This window comes from Triticum aestivum, chromosome 1D, assembly GCF_018294505.1.
Source record: "Triticum aestivum cultivar Chinese Spring chromosome 1D, IWGSC CS RefSeq v2.1, whole genome shotgun sequence".
In the NCBI taxonomy this organism is placed as follows: Eukaryota; Viridiplantae; Streptophyta; class Magnoliopsida; order Poales; family Poaceae; genus Triticum; species Triticum aestivum.
Window position 1 is genome coordinate 489,856,515 of NC_057796.1, and position 6,509 is coordinate 489,863,023.

Below are 6,509 nucleotides of genomic sequence, written 5' to 3' on the forward strand. Positions count from 1 at the left end.
GTGATAGTGACCGCGTAAGAACACGGGAAGCTTTTTTATGCTAATTCCGAGTACATCCACAATGGACATTCATCTTGAGTCATTTCTCCATTATTTTCATGACTTATTTTCGTCAAAATCACTATGTAACGTAAAGACTCGCATTGCGCGTGCATGCATACTAGTACTCACTCGTGTTGCGTTGCGTCCGTTGGTCATCAGAGGCTCTCGTTGCTGCAACTACACGAGAGGCAGCAGGAGCTGTCGGAGGAGCTGTACCCCGTGCTGCTGGAGCTAGACAAGAGAATACTAGGCAAACACTACAAGGCCCGCGGCTTGTTCCAGAAAACTACACTCGGACCTGCTCCAGGTCGTCAACAAGCACGTCGAGTCTAGACCAAACAACGCCGACTGGTAAGTAGGTATGGTATGTACGACGTACATACGCCTCCTATTTTCTCTTCGTTGGTTAGCTAATCACTAGCCTTTTCTTTCATATAATTGCAGGCGGCGGTTTCGATCGAAAGTGAGATGCTTCAATGGATGCGAGTGGGCGGTGAGTCTGGGGTTCCTACATTGCGTGTGCTTCCATGATCTCACCCTGTTTGCTGCAAAAGAGACTCCCGTGGAAGATGAAGAAGATGATGTAGAGGAGGGGGAGGGATAATTTTCATATATCTCGATTGGTGTCATGTCTTTAGTTGCTCTATATATAGTTTATATGTCATGTTTTTATCATGTCAGTTTTTTCTGGAATGCAGGGGGTCTAGGAGACCCTAAGAAACAAATCTTTATTGCTAATTTTGTTAGAAATTAAAATTTTAGTTTTGTTGGTGTATCTGAAAGTAAGGAGCAAATCTTTTACATATATGTTTTTAGACATAATTAGTTGTTATACTTATTTTGAGTGGATTTTTTTCTCCCGCTAGGTGCTAATACTAATGCTTTTAAGGTATTATTAGAAAATGAAATTGGCATTTATTTTGTTAGAGCTCCGGTAAAACATTCAAACAACTAAAGGGAGATGCCAATACGGCATAACACGGCGTACTTCCAGGCCATCGGTAATGCCAATACGGCATACTTCCAAGCCATCACTAACGGTCGAAGGCGCCATAACACCATCCCCTCCTCTGGGACGGTGACACCGTTTTACAGTGGCCGGCCGACATCCGCGCACATGCCAATGGCTTCTACAAAGCTCTCTTCTCCTCCTCCCCTAGGGGAGGCGTATCCCTGGCCCCATATTTCTGGGGTGCACACTTGCCTATCGCAACTGAGGAGAATGCGGCCCTCACGGCCCCATTCTCCGAAGAAGAAGTGTGGTTGGCCATCAAGGGCATGAATCCGACATCCGCCCCGGGTCCGGATGGACTCCCAGTTAGGTTCTTCCAGACCTTCTGGAATGTGCTCAAACCCGAGGTGATGGCTATCTTGAGGAATTTTATGTTGGATCCATTGACCTTGCACGTCTAAACTACGAGATCATCACGCTTATCCCCAAGGTCCCTAGGGCCTCGGACATCCGCCAGTTTTGCTCGATCATAGTGATGAGTCCGGTGTGAAGGGACACCGCGGGTTCGACACGAGAGGCAACCCCGGCGTCGTCATCTTCAAGGCATGCCGGCGTGTGGGAGTCGCCGATGAGGAGTGCACCGGGAGCTACATGCCAACGACAGCCCGGTGTCACCGTCGTCTTGAGTGAAGGGAGCACCACCATGGGCGCCGCGTCGTCGCCGGTGATGAGTCTGGCGTGAAGGGAGCGCCGGGGGTTGCACACGAACGACAAGCCCGGCATCGCCGTCGTCTTGAGTGAAGGGCGCACCACCATGGGCGTCGTGTTGTCGCCGGTGATGAGTCCGGCATGAAGGGATCGCCGGGGGTTGCACCCGAACGGCAACCCAGGCGTCGTCGTTGTCTTGAGTGAAGGGCGCAACACCATGGGCGTGTCGTCGCCGCCAATGATGAGTCCGGCGTGATGGAATCGCCGAGGGTTGCACACGAACGGCAACTGAGGCGTCGTTGACTTGAGTAAAGGGCGCACCGTCTTCAGGAGCATCGAGCGCCAACGCCGGCATCCGGCTTCGTCTCCGGCCGTGCGGCAGCAGCTCCGGTTGCGATCATCGAGATGTGGAGAGAGAGGAGAGGTAGAAAGAGAGAGAGAGAGAGAGAGAGAGAGAGAGAGAGAGAGAGAGAGAGAGAGAGATGGTATAAAGGAGAGCTAACCATTGTAGAAGATGACCGCCATGGCCTCGTTGCTCTCTCCTGACGGTCTGTCGGCTCGCGTTGCCCGCACGCTCGCCAGCACGAGCTCTCCCGCATCAGCGATCTGAGGCCGCGCACGTTGTTCACGTACGCGAGCTGTCCCGCACCAGCGATCTATGCCGCGCATACATTCATCCCTATGAAAACGCGCACACACACCATATCCCTATAAGCACCTCCGAAATATTAAGCTGGCATATCATCTTAAAATTTACGAAGTCATCATAGGCACCTCATCGTTGACGGAAACGTCTCCTCGCACTGAATACATATCATCGGAAATCTTGAAATAAATCCAGGAGTTGAACATGATGGCTGAGAATACCACAGTCCATCTAATCATCCAAACACATGTTGGTTCGCGTTTAAGATAATCGTGTTGGTACTTATCTGTTGGGCTTGTGGGTATTCGAGTTTTTTTTTGCAGAAATGGGTTTTCGAGTATGTACGCAGCGCTCATACATATGCGCATACACTTATCCCTATGAACGCACACACACCCTACCCATATGAGCATCTTTGAGAGACTGAGCCGACATAATATCTTGAGATTTATGAAGCCACCGTAGGTGTCTCGTTGTCAACGGAAACGTTTCCTCCCACTGAAAAAGCATCGCCGAAAATCCTAAAATAAATCCAAGAATAATGCGAGCACGAGGACTTGAACCTGGTGGGATGATGGAGATACCACTGTCGCCGTAACTATCCAACCAATCTCCTAGCCGGGACGCAAGTATTCAGGTATGTATTCGTACACCCACCGGAGTACTTGAATCGCGTACGACGCGGCCGAGACGTGCGCACACACATATCTGCACCCAGTTTGCATGCATGCACATGCTAAGCCAAAACATGCATGGCCATGCATTACTTTGCATCCATCAGCCCATGTGCTAGTTATACATACGTCGGTTCTTTAGCCATCATGTAAATGATTGAGCTACCTCATTACCCGCAAAAAAAAAACTATCCCATTAACCTTCACTTCAATCACGGGCACTTCAGAATGTATACGTGCAATTCTCAAAATAAAATAGAATGTATACGTGCACATCAATGGCTTCTTCAACATAAACATGCGCACGTGCAGGGGCACTCCTTGCTCCATGCATACAAATGTACGTGTTATTTGTGCAAATTATCATCAAACAACTCTTTCTTAACAAGGCAATGTTGATCTATTCTTTTTATTTTCATACTATTTATAATACAAAACCTCATCAAACAAATGCCGTCCATTGAGTCGAGTTCGAGTGCAAAGCAAATCGTACTTGACTTGCACTAGTAGAAAAAGGGGCTGTCGTTCGGGCCTGGCCAGTCCATTAGTCCCGGTTCTTATACAAACCGGTACCAATGGGTGCATTCGTCCCGGTTCGTGAGCCCAGGTGGCCGGCCGGGGCCTCGTGGGCTTTGGTCCCGGTTCGTCTGGACCCATTTATCCCGGTTCTAGGCACGAACCGGGACCAATGGGCCTCGCTCCTGGCCCACATCCATTGGTCCCGGTTCCAGCCACGAACCGGGACAAATGATTTGCCTATATATAGCCCGTCGCCGGCGAGCAGAGCACTCCACACTGCTCTGTTTTTTGCTGGCCGGCGAGGGGAGGGCATTTGGGTGCTCTAGCTCACCTCCTATGCACATGAGGTGTTCAATGAAATGTCCGAGCCACACTAGTTAATATTTCTTCTCTCGAAACTCGACCTCCGAGCTCCATTTTCCCCGAGATTTTTCTAGGTTTAGCGGTCCGTCACGTCCCGTCCCTGTCTCCACCGCCGTCGATCGCCTGCGCCGATCTCGTCGCCGGCACCACCGTGGTGAGCCTCTTGTTCTTATCTTCTTTCTGAAAGAAAAAATTCTTACTTGAGATAGATACTTGTCTAATTTTCTTACTTTTATTATTCATTGTTATTATATAGTGCGATGGTTCTGGTATCCGCCCCCGTCAGCCCTCGTCCTGTCTATGATTCGGATGTGGTATATATTATCTTTTTATAACTATTTGGTTCATTTATTGTTTATGACAATTATGCCGACCAACGTGACATAGATTTTATTTATGTAGGAGTTGGTGAACCGGAAATTCCAACCGACCCTATTGTCGAGAGGTTAAATTTAGTTGAAGAAGAAAACAATTACTTGAAGGAAAAAATAAAAAAATTGAGGAGGAGAAGAAGATATTGGAGTTGCATGTTGCGGATGTCGTCGATGATCACAAGATCAAGATGGATGCAATGCGGTTGAAGATTAGAAAGATTAGAAAATATGTCATTCATACCGAGGCTTGGTATCATTATGCCGTTGGATCAATTTTTACATTAGTTGTGATTATGATCGCATTTGTTGTTGCATAGTTTCAATGTATGGTTTAACTAGATGCTCTGGAGAGCTATATGTTGTTCAATTTGAACTATGTATGTACTTTGGTTTTAATGTGATGATGAACTACTATTAATTTGGTCACTTATCTATCCGTGTTCATTTGTAGTGCTTTTCAATTTCAGGGTCTTATAGCTGAACAAAAATCAGTAAATGCATGAAAAATAACAAATGAAGTCAGAAGGGGTTCAAAATTGATGATGTGGCTTTGAATGGTGCATTTTGAACATAGAAAAAGTATGGAGTTCAAATAAGTTCAAAAAAAGGAAATCCCTTTGTAACAGACGAGTTTCCGTATGAAACCCTGATACTTCGAAAGAGATTGTCCGTTTTGTACACAAAGTGCATCCAGTTTTTGCCGTAAGCCTCTATACTTTCTTGCACATGCTATGTGGGTGAAATGATGATACCATGCCAACTTTCAACCTTTTCAAAGTTCATTTGTAGTGCTTTTCAATTTCAGGGTCTTATAGCTGAAAAAAATCAGTAAATGCATGAAAAATAACAAATGAAGTCAGAAAGGGTTGAAAATTGATGATGTGGCTTTGAATGGTGCATTTTGAACACAGAAAAAGTATGGAGTTCAAATAAGTTCAAAAAAATGAAATCCCTTTGTAACAGACGAGTTTCCGTATGAAACCTTGATACTTCGAAAGAGATTGTCCGTTTTGTACACGAAGTGCATCCAGTTTTTGCCGTAAGCCTCTCTACTTTCTTGCACATGCTATGTGGGTGAAATGATGATACCATGCCAACTTTCAACCTTTTCAGAGTTCATTTGTAGTGCTTTTCAATTTCAGGGTCTTATAGCTGAAAAAAATCAGTAAATGCATGAAAAATAACAAATTAAGTCAGAAAGGGTTGAAAATTGATGATGTGGCTTTGAATGGTGCATTTTGAACACAGAAAAACTATGGAGTTCAAATAAGTTCAAAAAAATGAAATCCCTTTGTAACAGACGAGTTTCCGTATGAAACCCTGATACTTCGAAAGAGATTGTCCGTTTTGTACACGAAGTGCATCCAGTTTTTGCCGTAAGCCTCTCTACTTTCTTGCACATGCTATGTGGGTGAAATGATGATACCATGCCAACTTTCAACCTTTCAGAGTTCATTTGTAGTGCTTTTCAATTTCAGGGTCTTATAGTTGAAAAAAATCAGTAAATGCATGAAAAATAACAAATGAAGTCAGAAAGGGTTGAAATTGATGATGTGGCTTTGAATGGTGCATTTTGAACACAGAAAAAGTATGGAGTTCAAATAGGTTCAAAAAATGAAATCCCTTTGTAGCAGACGAGTTTTCGTATGAAACCCTCATACTTCGAAAGAGATTGTCCGTTTTGTACACGAAGTGCATCCAGTTTTTGCCGTAAGCCTCTATACTTTCTTGCACATGCTATGTGGGTGAAATGATGATACCATGCCAACTTTCAACCTTTTCAGAGTTCATTTGTAGCGCTTTTCAATTTCAGGGTCTTATAGCTGAAAAAAATCAGTAAATGCATGAAAAATAACAAATGAAGTCAGAAAGGGTTGAAAATTGATGATGTGGCTTTGAATGGTGCATTTTGAACACAGAAAAAGTATGGAGTTCAAATAAGTTCAAAAAAATGAAATCCCTTTGTAACAGACGAGTTTCCGTATGGAACCCTGATACTTCGAAAGAGATTGTCCGTTTTGTACACGAAGTGCATCCAGTTTTTGCCGTAAGCCTCTCTACTTTCTTGCACATGCTATGTGGGTGAAATGATGATACCATGCCAACTTTCAACCTTTTCAGAGTTCATTTGTAGTGCTTTTCAATTTCAGGGTCTTATAGCTGAAAAAATCAGTAAATGCATGAAAAATAACAAATGAAGTCAGAAAGGGTTGAAAATTGATGATGTGGCT